Source organism: Pristis pectinata, chromosome 10, assembly GCF_009764475.1.
Source record: "Pristis pectinata isolate sPriPec2 chromosome 10, sPriPec2.1.pri, whole genome shotgun sequence".
NCBI lineage: Eukaryota > Metazoa > Chordata > Chondrichthyes > Rhinopristiformes > Pristidae > Pristis > Pristis pectinata.
The window spans coordinates 58,792,754-58,810,935 of NC_067414.1; the positions used below are offsets into that span (position 1 = coordinate 58,792,754).

General features: G+C 39.4%; 1 protein-coding gene across 1 annotated transcript in view; it reads right to left on the bottom strand.

Moving 5' to 3' along the window:
- gareml (GRB2 associated, regulator of MAPK1-like) overlaps positions 1 to 18,182 on the bottom strand; it is a 137,805-nt gene that overhangs the window by 68,084 nt on the left and 51,539 nt on the right.

Here is an 18,182-nt window from a genome sequence, read left to right on the forward strand (position 1 = left end):
CTCAGTGTTAGAGTGATCTGAGACTTGTCTGCATACATGCTGAAAATGACAACAAAAAATACTGGAAACACACAGATCAGGCAGCATCTGTGGAAAGGAAAACAGAGTTGATGTTTCACATTGAAGAGTCCTGGGAAAGTAGCATGGATTGGGAGGTGAAAACATGTTTGGGAACTAGAAAGGAGAATGAAGTTAATGATGCAGCTATTGTTTGCAAAGTGGGGTCAGCACTGTCATCTCCAAGTTCCCCTTCAATTTATGCACCTCATTGACTTGCTTTGTCCAAAACTTGCAATTCCCTAATTAATTTCATTGTGTGAACATCATTATTGTAATAACTGCAGCAAGTCACCTTCCCTCTGCGACTTTACCAATATCAACACATCTCTAAAGAAATTAGATGAAACAGATAAAGGGCCTAACACGAGAAATCCTGGACCTCCACTGGAAGTGCAGGGCAGCATGTGAACCACCCACCAACTGGCACTGATCCTTTACCAAGACCAAGGGATGGGAAATGTGCACAAAGGGGACAAAGACCCCTACCCTTGAATTACTCAATCTGTATTAAATCAGGAATAACTGAGGTAGAAATTGTGTCTTGCCCAAGATGATTTTTGAAAGAGCTATTTTGTTGTCGTTTAGAAGACGGACATTTTAGTTCCACCAGGAGCATGAGCAGGATAAGGTGAGCAACATGCAGGCAGCATTGCATCAGAGCAAAAGAACTGGGATTAGGCGGAAGAGCTGTCAACCACCAATTCAACCACCTCAGCTGCCTGCACCGTACTTCCCATCTGAATATTTCATTTTGAAAGAAAGGGCCGAACACTGTGTGAATTTCTACAATGACTGCCCAGCCAAGGAACACCTAACCTACTCTGGTGAATCTGCAAACTCCTACACCCATGCTTACGATAGTTTTTTTCTTTAAACCTGACAGCACTTTTGAAATAAAACATTGCCCAAGAGGATCTTTGTATAATTGAACAGATTATTGGCATAGAAGGTTGCTTTGTGGTGGAAACAAACAAGAACTTCCACTTTTCTCTTAAACAGATTTACATTCTGACACTGAAAGGATCAAAGACTGTGTATAAATCCAGGTGTTCTCTTTCACCACTCAGATCATTAAGACATGCTGACAGATCCAGGTGAAGCCCAACAATCTTACACAAACCTCCTTCAACATTGAGTTTCTCGAGAGGCTGTGAAATCTTGAGAACTTGAGAGCAGAAATGTATTCAAAGTTTACTTCTTTTCTAAAAAAAAATTAAGCAAAGATCTGCTGTGCTTTCTGTAAGGTGTAGAGCATCTTTATACTTTATTTTCTTTCATTCTAGCATATTTGAAACAGAGCTTTTGGACTCCTTCAAAGTTTTTTAGAATGAGAAATAAACCTTCATTGTGTGACATTCTGCAATTTTTATTTGCTTTTTTTGAGATCTGCACATTGCAGGCAAATCAGCATTTATCACCCACCCCCATTTACTCTGGAACGGAATGCCTTACTGGGCCATTTCGGAGGGCATTGAAAAGTCGACCACATTTGTGGGTCAGATTTTCTTCCTGAAGAACATTAGTGAACCAGCTCGGTTTTTAATAACCATCCAGCAGTTTTGTAGTCATCACTTTCAATGACTAATTTTGTTTTTTTAATTCCCAATTATTAAGTGAATTTTAATTCCAAAGCTGGGATTTGAACTCAGACCTCTGCATCTGCCAGCATTGTACTCATTATTTAATATCTCTCTTTGTTTAGATTAGGGCTTCTATTTTGTTGAAAAATCCCATTTGTTTATTTATCCATTCAACATCTTCTTCCTGGTTTTCAAATCCCCTACATGTTCATGTCCCTCATTACCTCAGAAACCTCTTCCAGCTCTGCACAGATTGCAAGGGAATTTTTGGACAACAGGCAAATCAAAGCTTGAGGGGTGTGTGTAAAAAAGGGCTGAGGCCAACAACAACATCAGCTGTGCCCTTATCAAACAGTACAACAGCGCGATGGGCCGAATGGCCTGCTCCTGCTCCATTTTCTTATGCTCATATTAGCTTTCTGCAGTTCTTGTATTTCTAGGTTTTCTGCACTCCCCAAATTTTGTTGCTTCTTCATTGATGTCTGCACCTTCAGCAGGTAAAGAACTGAAGTGAAGTCAAACTCCATCCCCAAATCTGAAAATGCCAGGTCAGAGAGAAAGGATTCAGTTGTTCAGTTACTACCCTGAAACATCAATTCTGTTTCTCTCTCCACAGATGCTGCCTGACCTGCAGATGTGTCCAGCATATTGTTTCTTTGTACAACTTTCAGAATCTGCATATTTTGCTGTTATTTCCATTCCTAAAGATCTTTCCCTTTCTAATTTTTCTCTTTTCCTTAGATTCCTAAAATCTACCACTTAGACCAAATTTTTGGTCATCTCTGGCACAATATACTTATGAAACTTGTCAAATGTTGTTTGCTAACATTCTTGGCCAGTGCCTTGGGATGTTTTACAATAATAAAAACACTAAATAAATGTAAGATGTTGCTTCCTGGTGCACTTTGCTGTAGAAGTCAATGTTTTCCCTCATACGTCCCCTCGGTGATTCATCACTTTCCCAAAAGGTACTTTAGACTTGATCTCTGATGTAAAACAGGAAAGAACATAGACCTGAAGTAATGTACAACCTGAACCATATCAGTAAATGACTGACAAGCAGATAATGACCCAGACAGCAGATCAATGAGATACCGAATTTCCTTAGCATTTCCCTGGTTACCTTTGTAAACCCATTCTTGGAGCTAATCCATTTTGGTAGATTGTTGATATAGTTAGAAAGGAATAAGTATCATGGAGGAAATTAAATTATTTGACATCATCTTTCAGAAATGAGCAAAAAGGGCACTTCCAAATCAGAGTGTTGTTCTCAAAACCCCTCCCCCAGCCTCCCACTTGTCTATTTCAGGCGCAATGATGAAGAGGCACATCTGTATGTTTCATATTATTTATTTATTAGGAAGCATCACCGCCAAAGTAAGCAGCACTCAGACCGTCAATGTGCCACAGTGGTTAAATGATCTCACTCTCTCAAAATAAAACTAAAATCATCCTGTCACCATCCGCTGCTAATGAATGGGATGGAGCCACATATTGTACATGTGCTATCTTTCATCTGTTAACTCCATGCTCTGTTTTGATATTGTTAATTTCACTGCAGGGGTTAGTGCAACATACAAACTTTCAACAAATTTATTGCTCGAACAATTAAAGGCTCCATTCAATCCTCTTTGTTACCATAAAAATTGAATAACAGTTTCCCAACCCACAATTTCTAGAGTTATTAAAACAGAATAGCCCGATGCTTAAAAATGGTGGGAAGACAACCTTGCCCAGAAACTGCAGCTCACCATCCTCTTTAAGTATGCTTTATCACAATACACACATGCTGTGTATTCTGCTAAAGCACACTTAAAACCTTGCAGAACAAATTCACAAAATTTCACAAAAGTAATGATAAGACTTTTTGCACAAAGATTCATACAGCAAAACAGGACTGGTGCGATTGCCCCCGGGAGCTGCATGCAGAGCTTGCAGTCACCATGTCGGAGTAACAGACCGGAAGGATGGAGGGAGGGAATGAGGAGACAGTCCCTCCCACGTTACTCAGCACCCTCCTGCCGACCCAATGCACTCATCAAGTCCTGTACTGCAAGTGGCCCCGTGCCACTGCAAATGACAAATTGAACAGTCTGGCAGACATTGCAGAATCTGGCAAGAGGCGCATTACAGAGGAATGCGATGATTATTGAGGAAATGTACAGGGAAGCTTGATGACGTGAACATTGAAAAGTGAATCTCGCAGGGGCTGAGAGTAAAACACTGAGATCATACGGGGGACACTTTAATTCCTGTCTTGTGTTTGATCTGCTGCAGATTTTGTTCCTGTTCTGTGTTTTAAGTACAAATATTGAAGGTTGCACCAAAATAGAATAGAGAACAGTACTGCACAGAAACAGACCCTTAGGCCCACGATGTTGTGCCAAACTAATTAGACGCCTAACTAAACTAGGCCTTTCTGCCTACGCAAGGTCTATATCCCTCCATTCTCTGCATATTTTTGTGTATCTAAGAGCCTCTTAAACACCTTTATTGTATTTGCCTCCACTACAACTCCTAACAGTGCATTCCAGGCACCCACCACTTTGTAAAAAAAACTTGCCCCACATATCTCCTTTGAACTTAACCCCTCTCACTTTAAATGCATGCCCTCCAGTATTAGACATTTTGACCCTGGGAGAAAGATACAGGTTATCTACCCTGCCTTTGCTACTCATAATCTTATAAACTTCTATCAGGTCTTCCCTCAGCCTCTGCCGCTCCAGAGAAAACAACTCAAGTTTGTCCAACCTCTCCTCATAGCACATGCCCTCTAATCAAGGCAGCATTCTGGTAAACCTTTTCTGCACCCTCTCCAAAGCCTCCACATCCTTCCTATAATGGGGGTGACCAGAATGCATAAGTAAATTTGGTAATGGCAAATTTGTGCGCTATTCCCATGCACAAAACATGTCAATGGGAATCGCACACAGGAGTTCACAAGCTAATTTCCCAATGGGCATTAAGTGACCTGGAAACGATCACCAGTGCAAACTAATCAACGTTAAACTGTTCTTATGCATGATTTGTGCATGAATAATGTGTGCAATTTCCAGACAACCATGCTTAAATCTGCTATTAAACTTTGTGGTAATTTCTGTGGTGCAGTTCTTTTTAATTTTTCTTTAAATGCATTACATTAAATAATTAGGATAGCTTCCAGTATATAACTCAAGGAAGTGTCTATTATTATTTAGAATTGGTTGCTAAGTGGCTTTTTAGCCATTACCTAATAAAGATAAACAAGCTTCCACTACAGTTCAACTGAAGCTTGAGGTAACACTCACTAGACTTTTAGAATGGTTTCGTATCGATAGATCACAAACACTTATCATCAATGCCTAAAAAAATACTGCACCGAGTGCTACAGGAAAATGCTCACTACTTGGTCTATGTGGTCTACTGACATTCATTATGCTGTGAAACATCATCATGTGCAGCTTTCAGATCCCAGTCCACGGATAACAGAAGATAACTGAGTGACAGGTTTTAAAACCTACGAAGAAAGCAAAGTCAGGTGTCTCCAACTTGCTGCCCCTTGGCAAGAAGGAATGAAAAGAAGCTGGCATGAAGATTCTAGGTCTTTAGATCTTGTTATTCAGAACCTGTTAATGCAACATCATTAACATTTGACCATCGAATAGAGATCCTTGTAATTGTTGTGAAAGTCCAAAGAGACTACTAAAATCATGAACTGAAAATCATGTCGCTGAAAGTAATCAGAAAAGCTAAAGACTGGGATACAAGTTATTTTCAGCTATACAGGGCCCTAGTTAGGCCCGACCTGGAGGACTGAGAGCAATTCTGAGCATCACATCCAAAGAATGAGATACCATCCTTGGAAGGAGAACAAGGAGACACCTGGACACCAATGGTTAAATTACAAGGACAGATGACAGAAAGTTGATCCCCTTGCCGTTTAAACTGCAATTTCATTGACATTTTAACATATTGATGAGAATTGACAGGATGCAGCAGTTAAAGAGCAACTACTTTTGCCTGTTGGTGATTCCAGGAAGAGGAAATTTAGACTAAAAACTAGAGCCAGACCTTTCACGAATGAAGTTCAGAAAATACTCCTTCATGCAGTGCTGGGAGTTTGGAACTCTTCTCCAAATGCCAATTGATGATAGATTAATGGTTCATTCTAAATACATGGATGACAGATTTCTATTCATCAAAGACACTAAGGGATATGGGACAAAGACAGTTGAGTGGATTTAAGTCACAGATTAACTGGGATCTCACCAAATTGAGGAACAGGCTTGGGGGCTAAATGGCCTCCCTCTGTTGCAGTCTATAGTGAATAGTAAACTTTAGTGGCAATGGTCAACATGCTACAAATATCTCCAGCCCCAACCTAGGAGTCAGACACACAGAAGACAACCATGGCAAATACACTTCTGGCCCTGCTCTTAGGCTGAAGTTAAGGCAGCAGAGTTCAGTGAGGATATCTTCACTGAAACACAGATGGCAACATACAGTATGAATCACTTAAGTTCAGAGAGGAGAGAGAACTGCTCTGTGAACATTGTGGTGGTTTTCTGCTGACAGCTGTCCTCCCTCCTCACTCTTCTTTCAGCTTGTCCCGGTCTGCACGGCCTCTGCTCCCTCACACCGTTACATTGTGTTCTACAGGGAATGCCTATTAATCCACCCAGGTCTGAGACTATTTCTTTGCTCGGAAGTGCTGGAATCCACAAAAAGTCCATCAGCAGCTGCCACTCCAGTCAGCAATTTGAAAGCAACAAACAGTTTTAAAACAAAGCCAGCAACAAGCAAACACAGCTAGTCTGTAGGTAGTTGATGATTTCTTCAAACAGTGGTGGTGGGGGTCCTATCAGTTGTTGAATGTGTATTCAATGGCTAGAGGTAGCAAGAAGGCAGAAGATGGGAACTCCAAACTTTCCAAAATGGGAAAGCTGCTGTCAAATTGTCACTTCACATTGATTGAGATTGGAAGTTACTTGCTCTGCATTCATAGAAACATAGGAAGTAAGCACAGGGGCAGGCCATTGACTCCCTCAAGCCTACTCTGCCAATTAAAATGATCACGGCTACTCTTCCATTTTGAAATATATTCCCGTTCTCTCTCGATGCCTTGTGTGTTTGGAAATTTATCCATGTCCTTCTAAGATACACTCAGCAACTTGGCCACTATAGCTTTCTGTGCTAGCAAGTTCCACAGGTTCACCATCCTCTGAATGAAAGATTTTTCTGCTGAATTCAGTCTTCAGTGTCTTGCCCTGTATCATGAGACTGTGGCTCCTTGTTCTAGACACCCTGTCTGGGGAAACATCCTCCCAACATCCAGTCTGTAAGTCTGTGTGGAATTTTGTAAGTTTCAATTAGATTCCCCTCTCGTTCTCCAAAGCTCCAGTAAATGCAAAGCCAGTCAACCTAACTAGGAGGGCATAGAAGGGGCAAAAAATTATCACTGGCAGATAAGATTAAGGAGAAATCCCAAAGCATTTTGTAAGTACAATAAGGGCAAGAGGGTAACTAGGGAAAGAGTAGGGCCCCTTAGGATAAAGTTAGATTAAGGTGGACACACGCTTATGATGGAATTTTAATCTGCAAACAACACACAGAATGTCTAAGCAATGGAAGATACTCAACCAGTTCCAAGTTCAATGGGTCAGATTATGCAAATGGCTAGAACTGATTTCACCAAGAACAGCCAGCTAATTCCAGCACTCGGTGATGGATTCCTTACCCCATGTCTGCACGCTGCAGCGCAAAACCACAGAATATACTGGGGCACAGGTGCCGGCACATCCGACCTCCCACTGAGGTCCTGGTTGCAGCCCTGAGGCAAGGGGTGCTCCACAAGGCACTGAACTGAAGACTGAAGTGTCAGCGAGCACAGCTCCATTCATTTCAGTCGGGTCATTGGCCCAGATGGAAGAGAAAGTGAAGCTGAGCGGCATGTTATATTTTACCTATATTTTGTGTTATATTAAGAATTTACTTAAGTTGAACGTTTTTAAATTGAACATGTTTTTAAATTAAAGTATTTGTCACATTTCTAGAAGTAATTTTAAATTATTTAAATGTATTTCAACTGTTCCTAGACATCTCTGACCTGTCAGAGGCAGTTTGTGCTGCTCAAGACCAAGTCATAGTACATAGAACAGCTGCAGCAGCAAGACCTCAGGGACACCGGCAAACCGTGTGGCCACAAACACCAAGTACAACTATAGGCATTCTGCACGAGTCCAATGCGAGGTGCAAGATGGGGCAGGCATGGTCCAGCCCAATATTTCACAGCATAATTTTACACCAAATATTTATTAATTCAATTACATCACAACATCAGTATTACTTAATGTTTTACACCAGAAAATATACATCCAGAAAGATCTAAATTAAATAATTTGCTGGACTTGTTTTTTTCATGTAATCCAGAACACTGAATAATCAACCAGTTAATTCCCATGTGACTAGATTATTTATCAAAACGAGTATCTAGTAAAGCACATCCAATTCAAATATGAGATGAAAGGTATTTTGAAGTGAATAAGTACTCTAATTGCTTTTTGAGGTCTTCTATCTTGGCTCTGCACAATTGAGAAAATAAATAATGTAAGGCACAATGATTCAATTACTTGGATTGCAGACAGATAGCTCATTTGCAGATATTTTCCATGTGCCAGTCCAACTAATATAGCGCATCAAGCCATACACTTTTGGCAAGAATTCGAGATCAAATCAGAAACAAACCTCACTTACAAATGATGACTTTTAATTCCTGTCGATTAGACACAAAATACACTAATTGGTGGGTTTCTCACTACATGTGCAGAGAAGGTGTGCAGTCTGCAGCTGTAAGATGGAAATCGAGATTTTTCAATAATGCAGGATTTACTAATTTATGAATCGCAAAATACTGTTTTAAACAACAACATTAAATGCCAAGTAGCAGGAACTAATGATGCATTTAGCATATGAAAACCAAATAGCAAAAACACTACAGAAATTGTGATATCTGCTCGCTGCAGCAGTGACTTGTGCAGAACAGCCTCCTAATAGCAGCCCAGAGTGAGTCGGAAACTGACTTTCAATGGCAAGGAGTTCAACATCACATGTTGCTCAATGGAATACTGGGAAATCAGGGAAATACAAGAAATCACCAAAATGGTGCTGGAATGTGGTGGGAAGTAATCTCTGATTTGGCGAGGGAGAGAACGGCGAGGAGGAGGGGCAGTGGGGCCTCCCAGAACGGCACAAATCAAGGTATATCATGTGGTTTTCATTGCATCATTCTGCAAACAGGCTCAATGTAATGCAGCACTAAAATAATATGACCTAATTTATCTGTGTAAAATTGTGCCCACAATATTCTATTCCTTAAGATCTGCTCCTCTTTCCATCTCACAGAATTTATGACATGAATTCTAAATGTGGTCCCCATTCCAGCCAACCCCCACATTTTTACTTATAATTACTGATCATGGTTTTCCACTGCCACCCAAAGATATGAGGCTAAAAACTGTTCACCACTTCCACTTGACATGAAAAACAGAAGTGACTTGGACCTGTCTCACCCAAAGATACTGACGAAAAAAGTAATCCAGACTGAAACACGAGTCGCTGCTTCCAAGGCAGCCAAGTACAGCAGAAGCAGCACATTTGCAGGAGTACACTGAAATCAATGCACAGGCATGGGAATTTTATCTTCAGGGACGCAACAATTGATTTCAGTGATCCCAAAATATGGGACACTCAGCATTATTAAAATTCCAGCTTCCAGAGACCATGAACTTCACAGAAATTTAGACCTCAATCTCTCAAAAGGTTCTTACTTCTCCAACTTCTTCAATGTGCTGCTGCCTCAGAGGTCCAAAGATATCCCAAATTCCTCTCTGCTGTGGGCTCCTATCCAGTGGTGGGCTGCTACGTGCATCTGCTCTATGCCCACTTTTTTCACATGGTCCAAGAGAAACTAAGGTCAGCGGGCATTCAATCCACTGGAAGACTGGTTAACACTCTTCTGCACACCCATCAGAAGCTTTATTTTAAACCCACTTCACGCCCACAATATTTCCAGCTTTTTAGTCATAAATTCATAATCAAAGAGCACACAGTCTTCACGGGGTCTCAAAGCTTGAGAAAAAAAAATGATACTAGACTGAGGTCATGATGATTGACAGCTCCCGCAAGCATATATAAAAACGAACTCCGAGTAACAATGATCCTGATTCAAATATTGAAATCCTTTGAAAACTAAATATACTGGAGACACCATTCTGGATAGGTAGCCAAACAGCAGGCTGGCCCACTCCAGCTGAGCCACTGACAGCAAACATTCAGTTGATTAATCTACATTCAGACACAGAATAAAATCCACATCCAGTGCCATTATCCTTTGAATGACATAGTTATTACCATCTACTGCTGCGTCAAATCAATTCAACAATTCAGACATAATAAGTAGCTTTAGATTAAAGTGCTCTGACAGTAATTCAAACTGAAATCATTTATTAAGTCTGGACCGGCTGCTCTTGCCTGATCTGTTTTATATATATGAAGAATCCCAATGGGCCTAACTAACAAACACAGGCTGTGCCAAGGTATACAGAAATGTGGGCACCATTATGTCAACAGCAATGGACTGTGTTACATGTTCAGCTATTTCTCAGCACTGGGGCTAGTTTTGTTAACAAATCTGATCATCACTGATGTTGACCTTGCTTCCTGTTATTGTGCCACAGCTCAGTACCAGCACAAGTAATTTATTTCCAATTCACTCAGTAAAAGTATCATGGATATGATGCAAAAGTGATGGTGGCTAGTTACTAGCTTTACTCAATGGATCATTGCAATTAGGCTTACAGTCCCAACTTCAACCTATTTCATCCCTGGCAACAAGGCAAATACAACTCCACTTCTGAAGAAGACCTAAAAATGTTGACTTTTTCCTCTTTTTGATGCTGTCTGACTCCCTGAGTGTTTCCAGCATTTTCTGTTTTTACAGCCCAGATGATTTCACTAAAACTAATGCAAGTTTGGGTCATGTGCAAGATGCAGAAATGAATGACCCCCAGGAAATACCTCTTCTCCTGTTCTGTATCTGTGGGACTTGGAGACATTTGGGCTATTCTCCAGGGAGTTACCATGAGTACTGCACAAAGTAGAGTGCAGTGCCCATGATCTGTTAAAATAATGTGAAGATTCCATTATAGGACAAAAGTATGCAGACATTGGAGAAGGCAAACAGTGAATGATTCCAGAAGGGTTGTCTCTCAGTTGGAGAAAAGCCCACACTATTCTTCAGGAAAAGGTTTTAAAAATATGCTTCCTACTTCTTCAGTTCACCCCAGACTTTGGCAGCAAGCTATTTTTCAGCACCAAGTTTCCCTCGGGCACCTTGGCAACATTGCTACATCCTGAGTATTTACGCAGCATGCTCCCAGCATAACAAAGCAGCAAGTGAAGATCATCCCTTATGAAACTTGGACTGTTAGAGCCACTGAACTTTGGTTCTAAAGTGAAGAGGGTTTCTTGTGCAAAGTGAACAATCATTGTTAATATCAGTCATGACTTTTGCAGTAAGTTAGGATTAACCCTGCACTATATCCATAAAACTAATTGATCAAACTTTTTCAGAATTAAAATCAAATTTATCTCAACAAGAGCAACATTCCTGCAGATCATTCCAGCGATGGTCATGGAGTGCAAAGAGAAGGTCATCCAAAGAGCAAAAGAACAGTGTTCATTCAAAAGACTTGTTGGGAATGGAAAACAAGTAAAGTTTTGTCTCACAAAATAATTTATGTTTATGAAGTTGCCTTTACTGTAGCAAAATGTCTTAAAGCATCTCAGAAGTACTGAAAACTGAAAGAAATGTATCAGAACAGATGATAAAACGCCTGGCCAAAGAGACTCATTTTAAAGAATGTAATGAAGACAGAAAGAGTGCTGGAGAGGCAGAGAGGTTGAGGAGAGGCTCCTATAGCTGAAGGCACGGCCAAGATGGTGGAGCATAATATCGGCAGTGATCAAGAGGACAGACTGAAAGAAACATAAATTTCTTGCAGGGTTTTGGGGCTGGACAAGTTTGCAGAGCTGGGGAAGGACAAGACCATAGTAGGGTGCAACAGCAGAATGAGAATGTTTGAAGTTGATACATTAGTTAACTGGGAGACACTGTACGTCAGAGTACAGAAAGAAAATTATATGGAAACAGAGGCTGAGCTTGTCACACATGTGAGCCAGTGGCAATGTTTATGTTGTTATTACAGTTTTGTACTCATTGTACTTCTGGTAGAACATCGGCTAAAATGTTTGCAGAATCCCAGCTTATATCAGGATTGAGGAAATTTTCATGAATGGCGCTTACGGGCTTACGACAAGCGAAACTGAATTAGTTCAACTGATCTCTGCTTTCAACTCCAGATCTCCGCTTTCAACTCCAGATCTCCATTCAGGATTGATCACCAAGCAGACAGAATGCAACAGCTTACAAGACTTTTATTGCTCAACACTAAGCAAACCTTTAAAACCTGCCTACCTGGGGGGGGTGGTGCGGAAACAGCACAAAGAAGCATTCTTCTGAGCCATAATACTTCAAATTCAGTAGTGAGGGAAATGTTCCTATGATTGATTTAATTGGCAGTCAAGTTTACACCACTAGTTTTCATCTTTACAAAATTAATCAAGCTTCATTTCAATTCACTTTAAGTAATACATTTTCCTGGAAGGTTTTTCATGTTTTGCTTACATGGCACTGAAAACTATAGAAAGATTTAAGCAAAAAAATTAAAATCATCGAAAACTTAGGACACAGAAGGAACCCATTCAACCCATCATTTCTGCAGAGGTTGAAAATGAGCTGTCCATTTAATCCCACCTTACAGCCATTGCTGCAGGTCATACATCCAAATGCTGTTTAAATGCAAACATAGCTCTATCTCTACCTACCCTTCACACAATGAGTTCTAGACCTCGACCACACTCTGGGTGAAAAATTAACTCATTTCCCATCTAACCTTTCTACCATTATGTTAAATCCACGCCTCCTGGTTTTGACCCTTCACCTAAGGAAGATTGACCTTCTGACTTTCTCTACTTATGCTCCTCATAATTTAAAACAGTTCAAATAAGTCTCTCCTCAGTCTCCACCGTTCCCAAAGAAACAACCTCAAGTCTTTCTATCTTCCCTTGGAACCACAATTTTCCAGGTCTGGCAACATGCTTGTAAATCTCCTTTGCACCTTCTCCAGTGCAATCACATCCTTGCTCTGAATGATGACCAGAACTGTACATAGCACTCAAGCTGTGGTCTAATTTGTGCCATTAACAACCATGGAAAGGCTTTACTGCTTTTACATTTTTATGTTGGCGAATAAAGGAAAGCATAACAAATGTATTTTTAACCTCCTTATGAACCTGTTCTGCTATCTAAAGGTGCACTTCTAGGACAGTTTGTTCCTTCACACTTCTCAATATCTTGCCATTTATTGTCTGATCCCTTACCTTGTTACACCTTCCCAGAAACATTATTTCACCTCTTGCTGGTTTGAATTCCATTTGCCACTTTTCTTCCCAGTTGGCTAAACTACCCACACCTCCCTGCAGCCTAATAATTTCCTCCCAATAGTTAACTGCACAGCCCATATTTGTATCATCTGCAAACCCCTTCGTCATGGCCCCAACACTGAAGTCCCAATCATTGATTAAAGGCAAATCAAGAAAGAGTGAGCTGTGGTCTTTCAGTCCTTAAAGATCCATCAACCATTACTCCTTACTTCCTGCCACTCAGCCAATTTTGGATACAGTTCACTACTTTCCCTTGGACTTCTACACTTTGGACCTTACAATCATGTTGGACCTTGTCAAAAACCTTGCTAAAATCTATGGAGAGCACAACAAGTGCTCCACCCTCCTCAACCCTCCTCAAATAATTTTAATCAAGTTAGTCCCTGCTAGATATCCTTGATTAATTTGTACCTTTCTAGAAGAATGCTTACCTTATCCCTCAGAATTGATTTCAACAATTTGCCCATTCTCAAAGTTAACCAAACAGGCCTGCAATTATGCAGTATAACACTTCCTCTCTTTTAAAACAACCGTACAACATGAGCTGTCTTCCAAGCATCTGACACCACTCCTGTAATCAGTGTTCATTGAAAAGCAAAGCTCAGAGCCTCTGCAATTTCCTCCCTTCTTTTAACAGTCTGTTTATTTTATGCTTAACATCCTTGTGTATTTCAACTAGTGCTACAAATTTACCCACTTTTGGATTTGCTAACCTGCTCAAACTTCCTATTTTACAACATTTATCCCTTCCAGTATTTCACACCTGTCTTCTTTCATTACAATATCAGCACAATCTCCTTTCATGAAGACCACATCCGCTGCCTCCACACAATGGTTACCTTATTGTTCTCTTATATTCTTCCCTTAGTTATTACCTTGCTCTTAATGTGCTTAAAATATCTTCGGAATTCCTTTACTTTTCTTGCCACTATTTTCTTTTCATGCCCTCCCTTTGCTTTGGGTTATCCTGATCCCCAGTTTTTCTCCCCTTCTCATCATCATCATCTTATCACCTCCCACATTCCAAAGACGTACGGGTTAGGAAGTCGTGGGCATGCTATGTTGGCACCGGAAGTGTGGCAACACTTGCGGGCTGCCCCCAGCCCATTCTACACTAAGATGCATTTCACTGTGTGTTTTGATGTACATGTGACTAATAAAGATATCTTATCTTGGGCTTTTCTTTTATCGTGCTGCTGCTTTACCATTGTCTTTTCCTTCGCTGCCCTCTTTTTCCAGTTTTGTACTTGTTTCCCTTTGCTTCCAGGACCTGCTGAAAGGTTCTGCATTGTTTGGCAGTCATTTACTAGTTAAACCCCATCTGGGTCAGGATGCAAGTCTCAAGTTCTCCTTGATAATGGGAATCTCTTTTGAAATAGGAATGAAATGATCCAAAACAAAGTTGGCCTGATTTTCAGTATTTTACAGAAAGAATTTTCCACAGTTATTGAAATACAGAATAAAGACCGAAGGTTAAGTAAGAAATACTTACAAAAATTAAAAAGGATGGTGGCATGGCTTTGCCTAACCTTAGATTATATCACTGGGCAATTAATATCAGATATTTAATTTTTTGGGCACAAGATTTAGATGTAATTCAATGTCCCAAATGGGTATACCTTGAGTATGAATCAGTGCAAGGATTTTCATTAGTTTCTATTTTAGGAGCCCCACTCCCTTTTGCACTTACTAAATTGTGTACACATATAATAGTTAAACATACGATACAAATATGGTTTCAATTCCGTAAATTCTTGGATTGAATAAATTTAACTTATCGAGCCCCATTCAATCTATTTTTTTCTTTCAACATCCAAAATTGACTCAGCTTTTCTTTATGGAAAATGAAGGGAATAACATGTTTCCATGATTTATTCATTGATAACTGTTTTTTTCATCTTTTGAACAGTTGTCTAATAAATACAATTTGCTAGATCACCCTTTTATCGATACTTACAGATTAGAAATTTTTAAAAGTTACTATGCCTTCTTTTCCAACTCCATATAAAATTGAAATTACGGAAAAAATGTTAGGTTTTAATCCCTATCAGAGGGCTTTGATAGCAATAATTTATAATCTCATTATGAAAATACGTCCAGAGACATTTGATAAAATTAAGAATGAATGGGAAAGAGAACTCCAGATACTTTTACCCACAGAGACATGGAAGAAAATTCTTCAATTAGTTAACACATCTTCAATGTGTGCCAGACACTCTTTGATAAAATTTAAGGTGGTTCACGGGACCCATATGTCGAAGGACAAGTTAGCCCGTTTTTATCACCATATAAATCCTATATGCGATAGATGTAATTCGGAGGTGGCTTCCCTGACACATATGTTTTGGTCCTGTCCTCTATTGGAAAATATTGGAAAGACATTTTTAATATTATTTCAACAGTATTGAATATTGATTTATAACCTCGCCCAATCACTGCAGTTTTTGGGCTACTTATCTGCTGCTGCTTGTCGCATGATTGCCTTTGTTACATTAATGGCCAAGCAATCCATTTTGTTTAAATGGAAGGATCCGATACCTCCCACTACTTTTCAAAGGTTTTCTCAAACTATATCATATTTAAACTTTAGAAAAAATTAGGAGTGGCACTGTGGATTCTTTGCTTAAATTTGAGGAAGTTTGGCAGTCCATTCATTCAATATTTTTCATATGAGATAGATCATATGATCATATAGATATGATATAGCATAATCAAAGACCCCACCCACCTGAGACATTCTCTCTTCTCTCTCCTCTCCATCAGGTAGAAGATACAGGAGCCTGAGGGCACGTACCACCAGACTTAAGGACAGCTTTTACCCCACAGTGATAAGACTATTGAACAATTCCCTTATACAATGAGATGGACTATGACCTCATGACCTCATGATCTACCTTGTTATTACCTTGCAATTTATTGCACTGCACTTTCTCTGTAGCTGTGACACTTACTCTGTACTGTTATTGTTTTTTTTTACCTGTACTACATCAATGCACTCTGTACTAACGATGTAACTGCACTGTGTAATGAATTGACCTGTAAGATCGGTTTGTAAGACAAATTTTTCACTGTACCTCTGCACAAGTGACAATAATAAACCAATACCAATACCTTTTCAATAATCTTTGAACTTAGAGGAGCAGAGTTGACGACATAATAATGCTCTTTGTTTATCAAGAAATGTCAGTCGTTTTTTTCTGAAATTTATTTCTAGTTTGTTTCATTTTATTACTTATAATTTTTTTTCAATTTGGGTTTTTTTTATATATAATAAATCTTTTTCTTTCTCGTTTTGATTTTTTTTGTAATATATTCGTTTACTAAGAAATCGTGGGGCTTAGAATATATCTTTTTTTATTCTTTATGACTATATATGTCATGATTGTCCTCCTGATCTCTTTGTATTACGTGTATAATTACCAATGTTATATGTATTATTCTGTATTAATTTGAAAATTAATAAAAAGATTGAAAAAGAAAGAAAGAACAAAGAGATAGTGTTAGTTTCATACCCATTAAAACCTAAGTTAGGATTCTTTCATTGTTCACATATCAAAAAAAAGTACAAAAGTGGTTTACCAGGATGTTGCCTGGATTGAAGTGTATTAGCTGCAAGGAAAGGTTGAACAAGCTTGAAATGTTTTCTCTGCAGCGTTAGAGGCTGAGGGGCAACCTAATAGAAATATATAAAATTATGAGAGGCACAGATAGGGTAGATAGTCAGAGTTTCTTTCCTAGGGTGGAAATGTCAAACCTGGGAACATGGCATAGGTTTAAGGTGAGAGGGGGCAAATTTAAAAGGAGATTTGCGAGGCAAGTTTTTTGTCCCCCCCACAGTGTTGTACGTGCCTGGAGCATGCTGCCAGGGAAGGTGTAGAAGCAAACACGACAACAACATTTAAGAGGCATTTAGAAAGACACATGAACTGGCAGGGAACAGAACGATATGGACCATGTACAGGCAGATGGGATCAGTTTAAATTGGCATCATGATCATGCAGATATTGTGGGCTGAAGGACTTGTTCCTGTGCTGCACTTTTCTATGTACTACGTTCTAGTGAGGAGCTCAACACTGAACAGCATTTCCTACATCTATAGCATTCACAATTACATGTTCAGAATTTTGCCACAATACTACTAGCAAGCCACAGGATCTGGTTTCAGATAAAAAATATATGTAAATACTTTTAATATTTCCTTCAGAAATTTCCAATAAATATTTTCCATTATTCTGCAACAATTCTGACTTTTGTATATGTTAATCTCAAAACAAATGAGTGCCATTCACAGAACGCTTAACATCACTTGGGCAAGTGAAATTGAACAGACATCTGTCAAAGCCTAAAGCTGGAAAATAAACCATCAGAGAAATTCAGTGGAGAGGACTAAGATTAGGAAAGGAATGCAGAATTCTCTTGTATAATATTGAAAGGAGAAAATTACTTTGCAAAGGCCAAGGCAGCAGTGTCAATCTGTTTAAATAGATAATTTGTTCTGCATGTCTGTGGCTCCTCTTCATGGCCAGAGGTTGCTATAAATGCAACCCAGAATAACTGAGCTACATCACAGTGGTTTAACAGAAATTACATTTTCTGAATTGGTTCAATTAATAGAAATTTCATGCTTTAGGCTCAAAATTCCTGGAGAGTCTCTCACTTTCTAGATCAGTTCCCATTGGACTCAACAACGTGCTAGCATTGCAAAGCACTTTTTGGCAAGCAGACTTCTCAGCTTTGGGTAACATTTATTCTTATGGTCAAAACAAAATGCAAAGAATCAAATAGCATTGAAATTTTCTTCTCTTGTTACTTTCTCCATGAGTCGGCACCAGTGACTTTATTTTGCAAGACCAGACATTCACTATAAACACAACACTCCCACAGCTCTTTGGTGTAAAGCACATTAACATTCCATGCAGGCTTTCAACAAACCAGCTCCATATACTATAGAACCAGGTACAAAAAAAGCTTTATTGCACATATCAACTTCTATGTTTTTAA